This window comes from Peromyscus maniculatus, chromosome 11, assembly GCF_049852395.1.
Source record: "Peromyscus maniculatus bairdii isolate BWxNUB_F1_BW_parent chromosome 11, HU_Pman_BW_mat_3.1, whole genome shotgun sequence".
In the NCBI taxonomy this organism is placed as follows: domain Eukaryota; kingdom Metazoa; phylum Chordata; class Mammalia; order Rodentia; family Cricetidae; genus Peromyscus; species Peromyscus maniculatus.
Window position 1 is genome coordinate 59,952,384 of NC_134862.1, and position 22,776 is coordinate 59,975,159.

Here is a 22,776-nt window from a genome sequence, read left to right on the forward strand (position 1 = left end):
CAGCCTATGAAGTTGCCTCCCTTGGCTTTAGACATCTTCCCTATCCAATCAGCTCATGCTCTTTATGGACAGTGAGATGAAGAAAGAGGCTGCATAATGCTGTCTTCCAGAATTGTCTCCAAACAGGGAAGAGTCACTTAAAATTTTCTAAGTATGGGGTATGCACCGTGACTGACTGACACATTCATGAAGTATGATTGTAAGTTTGAAAAATAAACATTGCTCATCTGTTCTCATTAGAGCTAAATGTCATAATCAAATCTCCTTATATCAAATTACTTACAATTTATGCAGACTTTAATCAGACATAATTGAGTCCTCATTTATGTGTTTCACACATGGTCAGATCATTGGAGGCTGTCAGCGGTAAGAAAGTAGCACAGAACTTCTCAAGTGAGCAGTGGGAGACCAATGTGGGGAACTCATCACATCACAGATGAAATTTGACTAAAAATTTTTTATGTTAGCATTAGACCCATCAGTCAGGAAGAAGGAAAGAGGGAATAATTTATATACACCTTTCAGCAGTGTGGTGCTCAGAAGAAAGTCTGTGTTACAAATATGGAGAGCACAGTAATATTAATATAGATCAAGATGATGGACAATCATTTCCAAAGATGGCCTTGGATAATAATTCTATAGAAATGTGTAATTTTAAAAGCACCATCTTGAAATATTAGCTACCACAATCCCAACTCCTTCCATAAATATTGGTTATAGATCCATCAACTATGAGTATATGAAATCTCTACTGAGCCTTTTTTGTACCACTGAAATACATCACCCACAGGTGGAATGTTTCCCCTTACCTTCCACTTCATCGTACAAAGAAGCAGACAATTAGTTAAGTTTCCTTTCTCTGTTAGCACACTGTTTGGGTATATGCTTTCCTTTCCTGTGTTTGACTTATTAGACTCTATCAGTTGATTCAAGAGGTCAGTTAAGGGAATTATAAACTGTTTTAAAATGAAGACATTTTTCTCCACTCAGGACACTTGGCTCCTTCCTTCATGGATATGAACTTACAGCCTCATGGACCTATCTCAGGATCAACATTCAGTTTTATTGTCTAAGGGCATATTTCTTCCTTTGGAGGCTGTCAAAGGAAGAAAATTATTCCCTCTTTCCTTCTTCCTGACTGATGGGTCTAATGCTAACATAAAAAAATTTTAGTCGAATTTCATCTGTGATGTGATGAGTTCCCCACACTGGCTCTGACCTGAGTAAATGACTTGAGTAATCCACTATATACCATATTATGGGTGATCATGTTGTGTAAATTAAACATGTTTTAAATATTATAGCACATAAAAACAGAGCACAAATCATTATGCCACAGGGAAAAATAAGGCCTGAATAATTTTAGGTGATTCATATAATTTCTCATCCTTATCTTTTTCAACTATAAAATGGGTATATAAGATATTACCCATCTTGTAACAAGATTATGAAACTCAAACAAGATGACAGTCATGAGCCCTTGGCTGGGGTTTTGATTTTGAGATGGATGCTGTGTTCCTTTTTTCTATAATACATAATAGGTGCCAGGGTCTTATCAAAATGTGGTATCACTCTGTTTGTGCTAGGCATTTTAGAAAGAGATACTGTGACATCCCTAGATTAATGATAAAGCCATCCTTCAGCCAGAGAAGGAGCACCTGTAAAAGGATGTCACTTTAGACAAAAATTATTCCTTATGTCTCTCCCTTCAGCTTGATTATTTTGAGCCTCCCTGTCTTTTCAGCTGACACCTCACATTTGGAGTCAAATGTGTTTGTTTCTCTGCAATTCCTGCAGCTCTTGGCCACCAACTTTACCCTGACACCTGAATTCACCTTCGTTCTCATCAGACTGGCTCAAGGGTCTGCTCTGATGTCACTAAGGGCCTCTGAGATCCTTCATATTTTGCTGCAGAAAGACAGGCATGGCCAATAGATCAGTGACCTCTGATTCGGGGGCCTAAGCACACTTAGAATCAGTGCCAAGTTTTCCAGGCGTTTCCATCCACGGCATAGATTGTCTATTCTTCTAACATCTGTAACCCTGTTTCTTGACCTCTGAACTCTAGGAGTATAAATGAAAGGACATGAAGTTAGTCAAGGAAGGCATGTCTGTGATTTGAGGAAGACAGGAAGGGGATTAGGCAAGAACATATTTTTTAAAAGGTGTTTTACAAACTGCAAACATTTGTGAAGTATCTTTAGTGTTGAAAATCAACCTTGTGAAGTATCTTTAGTGCTGAAATGCCTGGGATCAACCTTTGATCTTAACCAACTTTGGAATCTCTTCCGCACTAAAAGCCTTCAGTTCAAGCTGCTAAGGTGATGCATCGGTTATCACAGCCAGTGTTAAATTGGTCCGTTGATGGCATAGCTTATGCTATGGTCAGTATTGCTGAAGTCAATCCAGTCCAGTGGTTCTTAGCCTTCCTATGCTGGGACCCTTTAATACAGTTTCTCATGTTGTGGTGACCCTCAACTACAAAATTGTTTTCATTGCTACTTCATAGCTGTGATTTTGCTGCTGGTATGAATCATCATGTAAATATCTGATATGCAGGACCATCCTAGGCGACCCCTGTAAAAGGGTCATCAACCCGCAGGTTGAGAGCCACTGATCTAGCCTGTCTTGTTACCCTCTCTATGTTGTGGAATATTATTTTAAGATGTGTTACATTTGTTTATGCTGTGGAACATTTGTTTAATGATGCAAAGATGCATTCTTTTATGTTGCATTTGTTTAACTCCGTGGAGCTGTGTTATTTTGCCTTCTAAACACCTGGTTGGTCTAATAAAGAGCTGAATGGCCAATAGCTTGGCAGGAAAGGATAGGTGGGGCTGGCAGGCAGAGAGAATAAATAGGAGGGGAAATCTGAGAGATCAAGGAACAAGAAAAGGAGGCGAGGAGGACACCAGGGGCCAGCCACACAGCCACACAGCCACCCAGCCACACGGCCAGCCATGGAGTTAGAGTGAAAGTAGGATATACAGCAGTAAGAAAAGGAAAAAGCCCAGAGGCAAAATGTAGATGGGATAAATTAAGAAAAGCTGGCTAGAAATTAGACAAGCTAAGGTCAGGTATTCATAAGTAAGAATAAGACTCTGTATGTAATTTATTTGGGTGCTGGGTGGAGGGACCCCCAAAAGAGCAAAGAACAGAGTAAAGAGCCAAAGAGAAAAAGAAAAAAACCTACATCTCTACCTGGCTTTTCTTACTGGGAAGAACACAGCTTCCTTCTCTGATTAGCCAGGCGTATTTCCCCACTTTTCTTGTTTATTAGAAAGCACAACTAACAGAGCTACAGTTTGGGGGTTACCCAAAAATAACACAAACCCCAATTTCATCCACTTCAATTATAGCCGCACCCAAGAGGAGTGTGACACCTCACGCAAGCTATTAGTGTGAGAGGATGTGTACCAAACACACAGTGGCACCCCTAAATGAGAGCCCTACATAACTTCTGAAAAATCCTTTTTCAGATGAAACTTCATTGATACAAACGGCTACAGTTTATAACTCTCCCAGCCCCTTAAAAGTTCAGGGAGCTCTGGCTTAAAATTATACAAGCAGCCCCTTTTGAAAACTAAGAATCACGTCAGTTATTCCTTCCCAGCAGAACTACAATGTAGGGTAGAGTGTAAGACCTTCCCTAGAAACAAAGGAAATCGTTGTTCTGAAATAGCCCTCTCCTTCCTATCCGCCAGTGTGCAAATTACAGAAACTACACAAAAATTCTTCTGCTCGCTTACCAGCGGCACAGCTGGACTGCCTGGGGCAGCTCCGTTTAGACACGTCGACAGGACGGGGAAACCATTGTTGTGCGCGGACAATTTTCAAAATGGATAGCAATTTCTGACATGAATTCCTATTTAGCACTCCTCTTTTTCGCATACCAAAACATTTAAATTTAGCGTTTTTCTGAGATTAATTATACCACATGATTAGTAGTAAGAAAGTTAGAAACACTCATTTTAAAATTACCACCATAAGTCACAGATAAATTATCCCAAGGTTCTGTAGTCTTTAATGTTTCCACCTCCTACATCACCAAAATGGATTAACTGTCTATAGACAAAGTAGTGGCCATTTAGTCATGTTTTTTATTCCTTCTTATAACATTTATTATATGTAGTATTTCGTTCCTGAGCCACGAAATGGTTTGCTAGGCTATTTTTTTTTCATTCACTATATTTTCTCATTTCATTTCATTCATTTACTATATTAACTTAATCCTTTGTTGGAGAAGTTAATGAGCAGTGAGTGAAGTAACACTGAGGAACAAGGAACTGGTCAGGACACCCTGTCACACCACACAAAGTCTGCAGAGGAAAGGATCCAAAGGACCTGACTACAGACACACAAAACCAAAGAAGAATGTGATCAGGAAAGGTAGCTGGGTAAACAGGATCTTAGAAGAGAAGTACTTGGCTAGTAATAAGATTCCAAATCTGAGCATCTTTAGCACATCTCCTTGGGTCCCAGTAGAAACTTACACATCAACCATCAGAAACAGGTCAATCACTCCTCCTTGAATGGCTGACTGCACCCCAATTTAATCATTTCCCTCGGACGTCTAATTCGTGAATGTGCTAGCTCTGCCCCACTCCCAGAACCTAACAGCCACTCACACATACTTTTTTGTGTTCCTTCACCTAGGTCTTACACGACATCCCTGCTTAGGAAACCTCTTCTTGGCTCCTTGTACTAGATCCAAACCCACTTTCTACTGAAGACCGGACACAATAATAGGCAGTTAGGGATGTGGAGGAGCATAATGACAAGCATGGATTCTACAAATTAAAACTGGTTTCAAATATTGGGCCTACCGTTACTAGCTGTGAAATACTTCCTGGGCAATGAAAGTTCACTTTTCAAGGCCTCCATTTTTCATACAGATAACAAATAGTAATACTTACTCTAGAGAGTAATTATGAGGCTCAAATGTGATAATGCCTGTGAAACACTAAGAGGCATGCCCGATACAACCATGTATCAACGACCATAAGTCATTTGACCCAGATTCCCCATATCCAATTATTCCTCTTAGTGTTAGATCAGTATCAGTAATGCTACTGTTACCTATTTTCTTAACAGATTCTGAACTCCATATGGGATCGGACCTTCGGTCTTATTAATTGCTGTATTCCATTCACCAAGTACAACTTCAGGCACACACAAGAGGACAAGTAATAAACATACATGTGCACAGAAGAATGAGTGAATGTTGTCAACGATGTTATCTTCATCGTGGCTCTATTCTTCCATTGGAAGAATGGGTGCTGTGTCCTTACAAGCCCACTCCCTGGTGTCAGACATACGTCTCCTCCACTCACAACCCTCGGGGTCTCCGCCGCTCTAGAAACTCCCCAACCTCTCTCCCCCACTGAGTTCCACTGTGCACTGCCCTTGAAGATTTATTGACTTGAATGAGTGGTTAAAATGCCTTCTCTACAACCTGATATTGGCTTTTAGACTAAACTACGTGATTCTTATACTTACTGGATGTCTAGACTTGTTTTCAGGATTGTTTGTACAACTGTGTGCCTAAGCAGGACATAAGAAATATTCTCCTCCAGTTTACCACTTGAAAAGAAAAATGTTATCCGGGCAGTGGTGGTGCACGCCTTTAATCACAGCACTTGGGAAGCAGAGCCAGGCGGATCTCTGTGAGTTTGAGGCCAGTCTGATCTACAGAGCCAGATCCAGGAAAGGCGCAAAGCTACACAAAGAAACCCTGTCTCGAAAAACTAAAAAAAGAGAAAAGAAAAATGTTTCTGAAAATGTAGTCTATATCCTATCCCCACGTGTAAGTAAGAAATTCAGCAATATAGCACTCAAAAATAGCTCTGCCTACAAATGAGGTAGCTCTAAAGAAAAAGAGTATATATCATGGGGCTGGAGAAGAGGCTCAGTGGTTAAGAGTACTTCCTGTTCTTGCAGAGGACATGGGTTCAGTTTCCAACACACACACAGTCCCTCACCACCACTTATTAATCCAGTTCCAGGGGATCAAATGCCCTCTTCTGGCTTCTGCTGGTACTGCATACACGTGATGCTCATATATACACCCAGGCACACACATGCACATAAAATAAAACAAAATTTAAAAAGGAAACATCTGTTCTGAGGATCTGATTTAACTTTATTAGTTTTTAATTGTGTCTGTATAAGAGTACAATAATGTCAGTAATGACTTGATTCAGTATATTAAAGATCATTTCCCTCTGTGGTTTCTTAGTTATGATGTTAAAGAATCTTTGGTATTCACAATCATATAGCATTGTCTCTGGCACCTACAGAAAACATTTTATACAAACACAACCATGGAATGATATTGGAGGGAGTGATATGCAGCAGTTCCAATGAAAGATGCTACAACAGACAATTGTTATAAAAATTTTCACTGGTTCTGCAGTTTCCACATACTAGTATAAAGTCTAGAGATGTAAAGATGAAGAAATCATAATCCATGCTTCTACAAATATAGGTTAACAGTTTGAATTTAGGTTAAAATAATACACATTGGAAATAAAAATGTAATGTTCCAAGTTTGCTCTTCACCCTGAAAAGTGCCATTTTCTTGGTCTGGAAGAAAATCTGTTGAAACAATAGAGTCGATTGTTTCTACTAAACCTCCTTAAATGTACATAAGACACTTCCCAAAGGACCTTCTGTTAAATCAGTAATGAGGCCTATCAGAATGGTTTCTGTTCTGTCTACTAAAACAGCATCAAGCAGCACTGTGGGGAGTATCCGGAATTATGGGTTTGGGAGCAGGAAAAAGCAGATGTGACTCCCATCTCCACCACTTGCCGAGATCATGGATTCACCACTGAATTTCTCTAAATACCTACAAAATGGGATGAAGATGTGACTCTGGTAGAACTAGAGCCTTTGCCTACCATGTTCAAGGGCCTGGGTTCTGTCCCAAGTGCTGGGGTGGGGGGTGAGGAGAAGACAGGAAACTTAATAGATTTGATGTGAAAGTTAACTTTAAGAAAAACATGACACAAAGCTGATGAGCAAACATAGGCACAAAAGGAGAGAAGACAAGGAGGAAGTGAAGTGAGGGAAGGCAAAGAGGAACATAAGAAGGAAGAAAGGGGTAAAGGAAAAGGAAGTGGAGCAAGACGATGAAGGAACTATTGACTATGAAAGGCATAGAGTGTGGGGAAAATGTAATCTGGCTTCAAAAGCTCACCACCCCTTAATGCAACCTTCTCAAAGTTATTACCTGGTGGTTTCTTGAGGTGCTGTGTCTAAGAAAATAAATGAATTCATTTCACAAACCTTGAGCTGAGAAGACAACATGAGACTGAGGATGGTCCTAGAGACCATCCGTATTCTTCAAAAAGCTCATCTCAATCCAATTGCTACAACTGTCAACACATGTGAAGAAGTGGCTGTGAGCCAAGGTACAGCTGTTCGTAGGGTGGTCCCATCTATCTGTGTTCTAGCAGATCAGGAAAATTTTATCATGTGTGATTGACCCATGAGTTCAACACATATTTAATGAACACTTGTTCTCTAATTCTGTTCCCTGGTATCCTACAGTCTAGTAGAGCATAACTAATGATCTATTTTTAAAAAAATGCCAGGAACATGACAATATTAAAAGAAATGCATTCTGAATAGAGTACGGATTCCAAAGAGGGGGCATTGGAGTGCTCTAAAAAGACCTCCAAAAGATAGTATTTATTCATATATTCACCCATGCATTAAGTAAATATATTTTGGCATTTGCCCATGTGTTGGGTACTATTTAAAGAGTTAGAAACACTTCAATGATCAAGAGAGATGAACTGTATACCCTACAGAGAAAGAAAATAACAATCAAGCATACAGAGTTTAAACATATATAGTAATCAGCTAAATAATTACAATGTTTTTAATAAATTAAAATAAGTAAGTAAACTAGTGAAGAACAATATGGGGTAGGATAGGCAACTCAGGTAAGTGGACAAGAAAGATTTTTTTTTTAATTTTCAACATTTGAGCTAAGACCTGGAAGCCCTTTTAGCAAAAAGAATAAGACCAAGCAGAAAGATCTTTAGCAAGAAGAATGACGTGCATTTAACACAGCATTTGGAAGAAGACTGGGGGGAAGGAGAGAGAGAGAGAGAGAGAGAGAGAGAGAGAGAGAGAGAGAGAGAGAGAGAGAGAGAGAGAGAGAGAGAGAAGGGAAAGGTATTCAGGGGACAGATCACATGGGAGTCCTCTTACGGGAAGCTGTTGAAAGGCTCCTAATTTATAGATGATATTTCTAGATAGCCATGGTTACTGTGTCAATGGGAGAAGGATTGGCAGAGACCAAGAGGAGAGCTGTTGCAGAAGTTCAGGGAATGGTGACAAGCGGGAAATGGTAGCAGAGACTCGGAATTAGACCTCCTCAATATGTGACTTGGAAATAAAAAGAACAAAACTTGGTGTGTGTGTGCTTGTGGGGGGCGGGTGCGTGCGCGCGCACCTTGAAAGCAGTTGGCCTTGAACATTTAGAGAAGTGATAAAGAGGAGTGATAAAGAAGAAAGGGGAAGAATTGATAATAACTGGCCATATGTTGTCAGTATTTCTATTTCTTGTAAACCTCATAACAACTTACAGAAGAGGATGCTGTGATCCCCCCTTCCTTTATCCTTTTACCTCAGAGGTAAAATTGAGACAGATGGACACACCCAGAGAGAGGAGGAAAGTAAGTAAATTGACCACAGTCTCTCTACTTAATGAGAACAACTCCAAATCTGGCTTCTTCTGACTCAAAGCTGTGTCTTCTCTGCGCTCTTTCCCTGGGATCCTAAGAAAGGCTGGGGATGGAACAGAATCTTGAGGTCAGTCAGTCTGACTGAAGAACACATTGTGAAGGGGACTCGCCGGAAGTTAAACTGGCTGTTGGGCTGTGCAGATTTCTGGATTCCCTTTGCTCCCTGTGTGGGAAATCCCTTCAGTCACATCTTCTCCCTGGATCTCCACTGGTTTCAGAAACCCCATCCCTGAGGAGTCTCCATACCCTCTGATCTCATCAGGTATGCCTGGATTCCAAACTCCTCAGCCCACACCTGAACTCCAGATGTACATTTTGGAACAGCTGGATCTCCTCAGACAACTAATGAGCCGATATTTGAGGCTTTTCATCTAGGTTTCCTGCCCTCATACAGAAACATCCCAGTAGCTCACAGTGGTCTCACAGCAGCTAAACTCTCCTTGAGCTTTACGCTAGCACTACTACATCCCGAGGCTAGCAGCACACTGTAGTAGGAAGCTGGTGACATGCCCTGGCCTGGGGATGCCATGGGATACTTACTAGACACATCCTGGCCAGGGATGCCATGGGATATTGGCATCTTTGAGCTGTACTGAGCAGCTTCCTAAGCAGGTTACAGAACAAGTTGCTTGTAGTAGAAGATATGACTTTCTATATCCGCACAGATTAAGGAGAAGCCTGGGATTAGATGGACATTAGCATGTAATAACAAAATGAATATATACTAATTACTATAACTCTATATTTACACATTACAGCTTTAAACACAGTTAATAAAGGTGGGGCATAACACCAGTTGAAAGGCATATTAAGTGGGTTAAATATATCTCTATCACAAATTGATTGGTTAAGAAAATAAAAGTAAACAGAAATATGGATTGAGAAATGGTAATTTAGATATTATATGCCTTTAGTATGTTCTAAACACTGTTCTAAGTACTTTACTACTAATTTAAACCTGAAAAAAATATTCTATGATGAGATACTATCAGAATAGATATTCAACTGATAAGGAAGACAGGTTATACACACATTTACAGACTCAGTTAAGTATTCAGTAAATATTAGAAACCTATACTATTATCTACAAAGCCTGTGTTCTTAACTATTATTATGTCACTTCTCTGTGCAATATGATTAACAAACTGTGTTGCTTGATCTCTGAGTCACCTGTGCTCCTCTAAATAACCTCTCACCCATGCTCCTATAAGTTACTTCAACAGACATATTAGTTCACTATGTTGAACTTCGGTGGAACTGTTTCTTTGGTATGTGCTTGGTGCCATACCTGGAATGAAAAGACATTTGTTCTCTTTTTCAGAAAAAGTAATGCACCAATGCTTTCTAAATACATCCAACATATTTATAAACTAATAATAAATTTAGGGGAAACAGGCTTGTTTTAGCACTTGGTTCCAGGTAACGGTCTGTCATGGAAGGGAAGGCAAGGTATCAGAAACTTGAAGCAGTTAGTTACACCCATAACCAAGAGCAGAGAAAGAGTGAATGCATCTATGCCAGCACTCAGCTTGCCTGCCTTCTCCACTCACACAACTCAGGATCCTCTATCTAGGGAATGAGACCACCCACCGTGGACAGGTTCTCTCACCTCAATTACCAGAATCCAGATAATGCCCCACAGAACTCTTACAGACCAATCTAATTGAAACAATCTCTCACTGAAACTCTCTTTCCAGGTGATTCAAGATTGTGTCAAGTTGACAATCAAAACTGACCATCACACCTAAGAAGTCTCAACTATTTTTTTAAATGGGTATTGGTTAAAATCTAAAAGCCATATTTTTTTCAATCAAATATCTATAGAAATAGCAATTTTTCTAGATAGCAATTTTAATTTAGAATGGCCTGGTTTGTTAAACATCAAAAATATGTTTTCAATATTACTTTTTGTCCAACTGTAGAATTTGGCTGTTGTCTGTCCATTCCCTCCAGCCTCTGTTAACTAGTCTCTACTCTTTGTGTCTATGAATTCACTTGTTTAAGATTCCATATATAAGGGCAAACACGCAGTATTTCTTTTTATGTGCATGGCTTATTTTACTTAAACTATTATAAATAGTACGGATATTATAAATAACTTTTATATATGAATACAATATATATGAATAACAACACATTTATATATGAATATAATATATTGTAAACAAACTATAATATAATATAAGCAATACTGCTATTATAAATAAGCTATTAGAAATACTGCAATAAAACATGGAAGTGCAACTATTTTTTGAACATTTTGGTTTCAAGTCCTCAGGATAAATAACATAAAAGTAAGATTGCTAGATGACATGGTAATTCTAGCTTTTTATTTTTGTGGAACACAGTTTTCATAATGGGCTGGACTATTTTTTGCCTACAAATTGTGCAGAAGTTCCTTTTGTTCCATATTTTCACCAAAGCATGTTATCTTTCATCATTTTGATAAAAACTCTTCGGACAGGTGTGGCAAGATCTCATTGTAGTTAACAAACATGCTCTTAAGAGCAGATCATTGAAGTAGAGATATGGTGTAAATTATGAACTAGTTAGAATTAAATGATATCACAAATACAGGAGATTGAAATCATCAAGTTTCAACTAAAATGGTTCATGAAAATAAGTATGTTAAAGCTACAGCCTTACATTGCATTACAATGAGAAAGAAAAATATTGAATTTTATAAATTAGAAAGGAACAACAGAAAAAAACTAAGGGTTGTAGAAGCTAAGCAATAAAAAATAATAATTAAAACAGAAAGGAAAAAACAGACAATTTAAAAAAAAACTTCAAAGCCAGGAGGTAGTGGTGCATGCCTTTAATCCCAGCACTTGGGAGACAGAGGCAGGTAGATCTCTGTGAGTTCAAGGCCAGCCTGGTCTACAGAGCAAGTTCCAGGATAGGCTCCAAAACTACACAGAGAAACCCTGTCTCGGGGGGGAAAAAAAACTTCATAAAGTTTTCCTAAAACTGAAAAAACTATCTAAGATTCTCATGAGAAGAGAAAAGCTCAAATAATATTAGAGATGAAATAAAACATTATTTATATCTACTTGCACATTACTCATACCATGTTTTATCTTCACTATAATGCAAAAAATAATGATTAAATATTATGATTAATTTGGGTTTTTAAAGGTATTGTTCAGATTAAGGTAGTTATGTGCATTCCCAGTTTTGCTGATGCTTTGTGTGCTAATCAACGTGTATAATTATACCAGATACTATATGTATATATATATATATATATATATGAATTTATTCTTCTTTTATTCACTACTATTACAATTATTTCTTTTCCAGTGTTAAGTAATCTTTTGGTTCTTAAGATAAAACAACCCAGTCCTTGCATAAGCTCCTTTTTATATACCATCTGATTGGTCTGTTAAAATTCACTTGAGGATTTTCTCATACAGATTTACGAAGGGCCTTTTCTTTTCCATAGTCTCCTTTATCACACAGCTGACACCAGCGCTGTGCTAGCATCGTGAAAAGCATTCCCTTTTTTTCCATTGCCAGGAAATACCTCTGTGAAACCATGGCTCTTTCTCCTTGATAGTGCTTTCCTGAGAAGTCATCTGGGCCGAGGGATTTCTTTGCAGGAAGATATTTTACAGCAAAGTTCTTTTTTTAATAGACGAAATTTGGGCATAGGAAACAAACACAGAGGCAAGGAAATGCACAGAGCTATGAGGTGTGACCTTTAGTATTATGACAGACTACAGGACATGAAAGATCTTCCTTCCACCAAACAGAAACACTAGACAAAATATAAATTTTTCTTTTTAATCAATAGCCAAGTTTGGTGGTAAGAATAAAGGGAAATCTCCCAGATGCCAGAAATAATAAGGGAACTCAAGCCAGAAATAAACACCCATTGTTACCATGGCAGCACAAAAACCTGATACAAGACTTAGCTACTAAGATTTTAATGTCCACATGGGTACAGTTTTTATGGTCACAGCCTCTTGGGGTCAGAGAGCTATTATAGAGTGTCCTTTTAAAACTAAGCCTTATCGGTAAAACAGGGATCAGCAGAAATTCCTCCTACTAGCCCAGAAAATTGGCAAGAAAGCTTGGCAGCTGTCCAAGTCTTTAGAGAAAAACAAAATCTCCTAAGCAAAATTTAAATCCTGTTTGTACATGAGTCATAATCCAGAACAATTAGCCCACAAACTAATTTTAGGATGCCTTCAAAAGCAAATGCAATCCCTTCTGTAAACTATTCTATAGACACAGGAGTCCCGTGAACCATCCAAGGTGCACCCACTCCTTGATAAGGTTTCATTCACAGTCCACATTTAGCAGGTATGCAGGGGAACAACCCACAGTGAGGGACAGCCAGCAGACCCAACAGCTGGGAAAATCAGCACCAGTTCTAAAAAAAGCAAAAGTAAAGAACAATACGAAATAGACTATAACAGTGATTAGCACAGGATAAAAAACAAAACAGAAAGATATGAAAAGAAAAAGAAGACTCAAAATAAAGAACAATGGTCACTGAAACTGAAAATCCCATGGGCAACAGAGAGAAGATGAGAAGAAGCTGAAGGGATGGCGGCCAGTCACGCTTGCTGCTCTTTCAGAGGTCCTGGGTGCCACTCCCAGAACCCAGTTTGTCAGGCTCACAACTGCCTGTGACTCCAGCTCCAGGAGATCCAGCACCTCTTCTGGCTTCTACAGGTACCTGCATGCATGTAACACACACACACACACACACACACACACACACACACACACACATGCACACACACACACATGTGTGCAAGTGCATGAAACTAAATCTTTAAGAGGGAAAAAATGGACAGAACGAAAAGGAAGTATAAAAAAGTTTTAAAGAAATTACCCAACAGCTAGCAAAGGGAAGAAGGAGGAAGAAAAGGAGAAGAAATGTGACAGAAAGGTAAAAAAGCTTAGAGACTAAAATAGTAATATCCAAAAGCAATAAGATTTTATTGGGGGGGGACATCACAAAGAATCAGGAAAGGAAATATTTAAAAGATAAGAATTGTCTGGGGCTAGAGATGCAACTCAATGGTAGAGTGCTTGACTAGTGTGTACACATGTGTGAGACCCTGGGTTCAATCTCTGACATCTCCAAAAACAAAAAAGAAAATCTCAAGAATTTATTTTAACTAATTGAAAAGTACATTTTGTTGTTAGCTGGATCAAAATTTTCCCAAAATTAAAAATTATATTGTTAGGAAACAAACATTTAAAATGTTTTCTTTTCTAAATCGGTTAAAAATTAAAGCAAATAAATTAATATTTTACTCAAATTGCTGCTTTAGAAATAGTCGACATCCCATCAACATCATTGACAAGTTGTTGAAAAACCACAGTTCATTGTGGATTATTCTGCATAATTAAGCATGTCAAGTAATAAATACATTTGCAAGTATTACACCCTGAAAGAAACTCCTCCCCCAGAAGCCACAGGAGGGAGAAATGGTAACACTGAACTGCCTGTGGAGGTCCAGACAGCAAAGTCAAAGCAAAACAAAGCAAGACCACAAACAAATTACCCCCTAAGTCGTCACAAAATAACTTGAAATTACTTAAACGCATGGTTCAAATATATTTAAAATTCACAAAGCATAATGTTGGGAATTTTACTGTGCTGATATGAACCCCACTGCAAATCTACAGAATGCAAGAATTTAGTAAGAATTTAGGAAGACAAAGCAGGAAAAATAAAATCAAACCTATGTCTACACACAAAGAAACTGCAAAAACGTGAAGACTAAGAAACAAACAACTATAGAAAAAATGTAGCTTATCTTAAAAGGAGTAATATTATTAGTCTGAAGGAAGACAGCAACCAAGTTTTTTTTTTTTTTTTTTTTTTAAAGGTAAGTATATGAAGTACAGAATTCTACAGCTAACTGTTCGCCAACCTGAGGTATTCACTGCATGCCCTGTGAACTGGTCACAATTAAAAAACTAAAAGTATCAAGTCATGGTGAAATATGAAGCCACTGAAATACCTGAAAGTTACTGACAGGAATACTCAATGGTACAACCACTTTGGAACATAATTCGATGGTTTCTTATACAGTTAAACATTATTTTAACTCATGAGTGAAGAAAAATCCATGCCACACTTATGGATGAATGCTCATGGCAATTCCATCCATAACAACTGCAAACAGGAAACAACCAAACACCCATTAACAGTAGGTGAGTGGATAAGGAAATTACAGCCATTAAATACTACCCGGTAAGAAAAGGAACTGCTAATGTATTCACAAAAAATAGGTAAGTCTGAAATTCATCATTCCAAGCAAAAGAAGCTTGGCGGGGCATGGCAGAGGGCTCAGTGGGTAGGGTCAGAGCATGAACAAGGAGGATTAACTGTGTGAGGAGTTGTAGAAAGGTTTTTGGCCTGACAAAAATGATATCTACTTTGTTGTTGCATAGATCTGTCAAACTCATCAAATCTGTCACTTAAAATTTATGAACTTTATTTTTATCATATGTAAGTTACTGGAGAAAAGCTGGTTTTTAAAAAGCAGTGACTGTATTCATACATTAATATAAGTGTTACTATGTTATGAAAGACGGTTTTCAAAAAGAATTAAGGTACTATTCAATATTATCAAATAAAGACCAAAATGATTTCCTACTTGTAGGCTTCTTTCTGATACTTAACTAAAACACAAAATATTAATGAAATCACTTCCATTCATATATATTGAATGCCCCATTTAACAAAGTCATGAAATCTTGATTAAACCAACCTGGGTAAAGAAAGGGTTTCTTTGGTTTGCATACCTATGTCACAGTCCATTAATGAGAGAAGTCAGGGTGGAAACTCAATCAAGCAGGAACCTAGAGCAGGAACTGAGGCAGAGACCATGGAGAAAGGCTACTTACTGCCTCGGCCCCTCTGGCTTGCTCAGGTACCTTTCTTATACAATCCAGGGCCACCTGCCCAAGGATGGCATCCACCCTCTCTCATCAGTTAGCAATTAGGAAAATGCCCCCCCAGACATACCCACAATGCACTCTGATGAAGGCAATCCCCCAGTTGAGGTTCCTTCTTCCCAGGTATATCTCCTTGACACTTAAGCTAACTAACATGCCATTCCTAATTTTAAAAATCTACTAAAAGACAAGAAAGATGGCTCAGTGGTTAAGAGCACCTCCTGCTCTTGCAGAAGACCAGAGTTCAGTTCACAGTATTCATGTCATGTATCTCACACTGCCTATAACCACAGCTCCTGGAAATCTTAGGGACATTATGATTGGAATACAAACCACTGACTCATGTGTTCGAGTACTTGGTCACTGTCCAGTGGCACTGTGTTAGGAGGTTGTGGAACCTTTGGGAAGTGGAGGCGAAGTGAAGGAAGTGGATCTCTGAGGGACAGGTCTTGAGTTATAGCTTGATCCTGCTTCCTGTCACATCTCTGCTTCCTGGTCCATCAGGATAGAAGTAAGCATCCTTACACACCTGCTGTTACAGCCATGAGCCACTCCTACGCCAGTGCCTTCCCATGATGAGAGTGTACCCCCAAATCAACGCTTCCTCCTTAATGCTGCCTTCTGTCAGCCATTTGACCACAGCACTGAAAAAAGTAACTAATACATTTAGAAAAAAAAATTCATTTTCAAGCCGGGTGTTGGTGGTGCACGCCTTTAATCCCAGCACTCGGGAGGCAGAGGCAGGCAGATCTCTGTGAGCTCAAGGCCAGCCTGGGCTACAGAGTGAGTTCCAGGAGAGGAACAAAGCTACACAGAGAAACCCTGTCTTGAAAAACCAAAAAAAAAAAAATCATTTTCATTAAATATTTATTGAGTGCCCCAGGAAACAAAGTCATCAAAACTAAATGTTTGCCTCCATGTAGTGTCCATTTAGTGAAGAGAGTAGAATGTAAATAAATATTCACTTCATCTCTCATGCCAAGTGGGTTAACCTAACAGTCAGGGGACACCGTCGGACTGGCCAGTCAAAGAAAGCTTCTTTGAGGAGGTGACATGAGCCAGGAGCCACAGGAAATAATGGCATGTCACATGGGCATGTGAGGAGGAAGAGAACATCAAGAGTAGGGGGGCCTAGGACAAGCTGTGCCTGACAAGTGAGAAACAGTAAGGAAGCAATCTGCTAGACGTGAGCTGAAGAACGGAGAGCTGGAAGTCTGCCTTGCATTTTTAAAGGATCCTTCTGGCAGCTCTGGGGAGAATACTGGAGGGACCAGTTAAAGTGTCTCAGGCTACAGGACATCAAAAGGCAGGAACATAAGCCAAGTTATCTTGCAAGTTAAGCCAAGAGATTTTTGTGGAGGGATTATATGTGGGGTGTGAAGAAAGAGAAGACCCAGATAACTCCAAGGGCTTTGCCCAAGGGACTAAGAAAACTCTGGTGCCTGTACTGAGATGGAAACACTAGAGAAGACATAAACACATGTGGGATTAAAAGGGGGTATTGGTAATCATTAGATGCCTACTGGGTGCCTTATGAATGTATTGGTAATTATTAAATGAATACTGGGTACTTTATGGAGGTTTAAGTAATTGTGAGATGTCTACTGGGTGCTTTATGGAGGTTTAGGTAATTGTGAGATGCCTACTGGGTACATTATGGAGGTTTAGGTAATTGTAAGATGCCTGCTGGGTACCTTATAGAGGTTTAGGTAATTATGAGATGCCTACTGGGTGCCTTATGGAGGTATTGGTAATTATTAGATGCCTATTGGGTGCCTTATGGAGGTTTAGGTAATTGTGAGGTGCTTACCAGGTGGCTCATGGAGGTTTAGGTATAGAGTACCTTCCTCCTGTCTCACTGTGTTAGTGCTGCCCTGGGGGCTGGCCAACCTCTCTTGGTGTTTGCTGTTTAGATTCCCTAAAACTGTCATCCATTCTTCTTTTGCCATCATGGGGCTAATTCTATCCTCACAAGTTCTGCCCAGATAATTCAATTTCTAAGCAAATTTAATCTAACATTTAGAGAGTGCTAATGGCATTAAGTCTTTTCACAACTATAGTCCCATTTAAACATAGGCATCCCCACTTCTGGAAGAAATTTGAAGTGGTGAGTGGGAGATGGTTAGGTATGTCTATTCCCGACTCCACCTGCACTGGTGTCCACCTGGTCTGAACCAGCTGTGCGGGAGTACTTAACTATGGAAATCGGCACATGCTACAAGCAGAGGGTGTGTTCCCCCATCCTCAGCTTCATCACCACACCACTGATGAGCTGTGCTTTGTACAGGAAACTGAGACCCTGAGAGACGCATGACCTGCATAGTTATGAAGCCAGGTCACAGGGGTCTCCACCTCACCAACCGTTCCCTTGCTGGCACACTCTTGAGTCCTTATTCTTCGCCAAAGAATTTTGCATGTGTTTCTTCTAGTTTTAAAAGATGATTCTATGTGGAAAATGTAATTGTTTATCCCTTTTAATGTTAGCAGACTAAGTTCTGGGAAGTAAGAAAACTGCTAACTTGTAACACATATATAATTACACTAGTTACTGCCCAGTCTTGTCCTATCTGACATTAGGACCCATTCACTCCAAGCCATGTCGTTCTAGCTTTACTCAAATCTGTTTATCAAGATAAGTCAAATCCATTATTCATTTCCCTTATGTTGTGTAAGAAATAAAGAGGGGTGAAGTCATCAAGAGCAGAGCAGACATAATAAATATAAAGAGGTATTTCAACATTAAGAAATAGCCTGCTGGGCGGTGGTGCACGCCTTTAATTCCAGCACTGGGAGGCAGAGGCAGGCGAATCTCTGTGAATTTGAGGCTAGCCTGGTCTACAGAGAGAGTTCCAGGACAGCCAGGGCTACACAGAGAAACCCTGTCTTAAAAAAAAAAAAAACAAGAAAAAAAAAAAAAGAAATATGCTTTGCTAATACTCCGGGATGATTCCTTAGTAGGCGTAAAATTGTGGGGAATCTTTAAGTAGAGGAGACCATGAGACTTTCCTTTTGGATGTGGCTAAGGAGAAAACTTCAAGGCAAAAATGTAAGGACCTGATCACGGCAGCAATGGCGATATACACCTAAGAAGAGCAGGAGGGAGCCTCTGGGGACTAGGAAGACAATAGAACTGAGGTTTCCTGTGTGCTCTGGCAAAGGGCTGTGAACCAGAAGTAACAAACTAAACAAAGGGCGAAGCAGACTCCACTTTGAATCTCCAAAAGGTACTTCCCAACACAGTACAGTTTTGTGTCTAGAATTTTGCTCTCTAATGCTAGGTGACATGGTGTGTTTCCTAGACCTTCTACTTGATCACAAACATATTGAAAAGCGGGTAGCATCTCCTATGTCTGTGGCTACCCAGCACCCAAATGCTCATCTAACCAGCCTCTCCCTGCACATCTTGGCAAGAGCAGCTACGAGCTACCCTGAAGCATTTTTAGTGGCAATGTGCCTTCCAGCCTTGAAACATCAAGGAATCCTCCTACCTGTTGTAAGGCAGTGTTAAAAGAAAGTTCTCAAAGATGTGGTACTAATGAAAAAACAAACAAACAAACAAAAAAATTGCAATTAGTGTGTTTGAAGTTTCCAGGAAAGAGATCTGAGGTTTAGTTATACAAACTAAACTACTCTGGGGCTTGTGCACAATTCGCAGAATGTCTAGTCCCTATGCGACTTCCACCATTTCAAAATTAAACATCTAAAAATCGTTTTTCAAAGATCAAAAAGACTTCTATTAAATGCCATGCTTTACAAGTAAAATAGCCACAGGCTTCTTAATGAAAATTATTTCAAGGGTTTGAGCAACCCCATGCTCATGATTCCTGTCTCTCTCTGCAACTGCCAATAAGGACTCTCTCTGCTCATACCCAAAAAGAGATCAGAGACTGGAGGCCAAGGTAACGTCTGATGCAAACATCGGTTTAAGGAATTTATAGAACAAACATCGAAGTGCTTTAAAATATTAATGTTAAACTATAGATAATCTGCTATCGGTGGAACTGTGTCTTCCAAAAACTCCTGTGTTGGAATCCCACCCCTTGACACTTCAGAATTTGACCATATTTGGAAATAGGGTCATTGCATGTATAATTCGTTAAAATGAGATCATACTTGAATATGGTGGGCCACTAATATTCCCTCAAAAAAAAAAGGAAGTGGGAGGCACAGAATTGACACAGAACACAGAAAGAATATCACGCGAAGTTTGAAGGCGGAGGTCTGGCTAATGAATCTACAAGCCAAGGACTATTTAAGATTGCCAGAAACCACAAGAAGTTAGGGGGAAGACATGGCATAGATTCTCAACTACACTACGGACTTAATTTTGGAATTTTGGACTTCCAGTCCTCAATCTAGTAAATACTGAACGGTAAATGTTTCAAGTGACCAAGTCAGTAATGTTTTGTCACAATCTCTCTAGGGAACATTTCTGCCCTGCCTTCTCAGGCACATCTTTATTTCACACATTTATCTACACAAAACATGGAAGAAGAAAAAAGAACCTGTGAAAATCTACTTCTCTTCAAAAACTATGGCATATTTTGTGAGGCCATATAACCCTCAGTTATGAGGTATGTAAAATAAAGAGCCGCCATTTTCCTACAAATGCATGGAAAAGAATCCGTGACACAGAACGCCACATCCTGTACCCTCATGTACCACTTGTCTGTAATTCTGCCTGTCCGTGCTCTGCTTCTCTCTTCTCAAAGTGAACTAAAGGTCTTTACCTGCCAACGACTCGTCCTTCTTTGCCACCTTTCTCTTCTCACTTCTTCTAAGCTACCCAGTCTCTCCGCTGTCATTTGCAATTTTTTTCAATTATGTGGAGAACTTTTAAACAGTACTGAAGTGTTCTTTCCTTCTTACCACCTAAAGTCAAAACATCCTTACACAACCCTCAGATCCAATACCCAGGGTCTGTTGAGCATTTACTGTGTGCAAGAAACTTTGGCCATCTATTATAATCAGCCCTCACATAAACCTTATAAGGTAGATCATATTAAGCATGAAAATGGTAATGCAGCCAGCCAGAGGAGAATCCAGGCTTCCAAGCTAGGGATCAAACTCCAGAGCCTAATCTACCTATTGTGTGATATCTCATAAAAGAAACTCCTTGTACTCACTAGATTCATTTTCTTGCCTACCACTCAGCCTTCTGGCTTCATAAGTCCAATGAGATATTATTATAGTCCAATAACCAATAAGGTTATTAAGAAATAACCTTAACATTTTTTACCTTTACCTTCATTAACAATGAGTAATAATAATAATAATAATAATAATAATAACAATCTTATAAATGGAAAGAGTTGACAGCTTGCTTAAAACCTCTAGCCTTTGTTCTTGCTGTTTTCATGGACTCTCCTCTTCAGAATGCTCCAGGAGTTTCCTTTCTTTTATCCTCTGACTGTTCGCATACTCCACAGTTCTAGCCTGTCTCTTTTCTCAGTCTGCACTCTCCTTGGGTGATCTCACTTATTCCGATAGCTTCAACTGTCATCCTTATAAGTTTCAAGTGGATAGAACATTGACTTGGCACATTCAGCTAACACTGACAGCTAGAAATGCTGGGAGTGATACCTGGAGACAGACAGACAGACAGGCCACCCAAACAGACCCACAAGGGAAACATGGACTGTGATAAATTTGCCATCATTGACTAGTATCTGGCTCTCAGATATAAAAGCTCAGAAACTTGAGCATGACACTGTCACAGTATTTTAAACAAGGGAGGCTGATGTATACAACTGGTATGCCAAAATATGAGTTACCGACGAAGAATATGACTGTCTGGTGAACCTGATGTATGTGTCCGTCTGACTGGAGTATTCTCTCCCCATAAAGAAATGACATGAGGTTACATTATCAGAAAGCTGTTTAAAGTGGATACAACCAGAACAAGGACAGTTAATTGTATGGTGCTAATGTGAAATGACATCATTACATATTTATAAGGAAAAATAGTCCATCACCACAGTGGAATCTTGGTTATTCAAGTGCAAAATAAATTAGCACATTGAATTTATTTTATAACCAACTTAGAACTTGGTTGGACACTGCTCAAATATGTTTGACCAGTTTTCACTGCTGACCCATGAACTTTTGGTTGATGTTCCTTTCAGACAAGTTAACCTACGAAGAGCTTTCTATCAGGATTCACTACCCTGGGAACAACATTGTCTCTTGGAGGAAACATTGCATCATATCTCTTCTCTCCTGCTGCATGCTAATTTTAGTAGGTAGTCATATTTATTTTTCCCATATTGGTAGGACCAAGTCAAGTCAATTGTACTTCCTTAACAACTCACAAATCTATCTTCTTCTCCTGGTGCCCAGGTCTCCTCAAGGTAGGTTCAGGATTTCCTCTGACTTGCTAACATGGCCTCATCTCTCATCTCCCAGCTCTGAGGACTCCCTTGCTCTACTGTGCCAAGAGATAAAGTTCTAAATTGAAAATGCAGTGATGCCATGATAATCCTTGCAATCCTTCCAGCTCTCAGGAGCTTTCATCGTGAAATCCAAAACCTTTAATACATTTTGATTAAGCCGCTTGTATTCATGAACTTTCCTCTGATTTCAGCCCAGATGGCACTTCTTTCAGAAAACCTTCGCTAGCCAACCCTGCTTGAATTCACGAGAGTAGAGTACTTTGTGTTTCTTTCCACTACAGAATATACTGTGGTGTGTTATACTGTCCCACACACCCTGCACCCCTCCTCATAGACCATTAGCCCCTTCTGAAGTTTGTCTCACTGTTCTTCAATCAACACACCTATCATGATCCTTGCTGTTAGTAAACAATAACAAACATGTTGACTAGTGACTAGATGAATACATGAATGAATAAGTAAATAGAAAAGTTTATAATGGAGTATTTCTAGTCCTTTGCAGGTTTCACTGTGATGATGCAGTGGTGTAGGGTCAGGGGAACACTTAGTATATCAGAACGGAGCTGAGGTTGCACTGGTTTGAACTGCCCTAGCCCATATGTTGACTTGTAGCCAAGTCATCAAGCAGACATCCCTTAGTTCTCTCCTCTTACCATAGAAACACTGCACATCTTCTCCTGGAACTTCATTTCTTCTTC

General features: G+C 39.4%; 1 protein-coding gene across 2 annotated transcripts in view; it reads right to left on the reverse strand.

Annotated features, from left to right (window-relative positions):
- The window catches only part of Hmcn1 (hemicentin 1), a 440,991-nt gene that overhangs the window by 409,133 nt on the left and 9,082 nt on the right, over window positions 1-22,776 (reverse strand). The gene's annotated exons all lie outside the window — the stretch shown is intronic.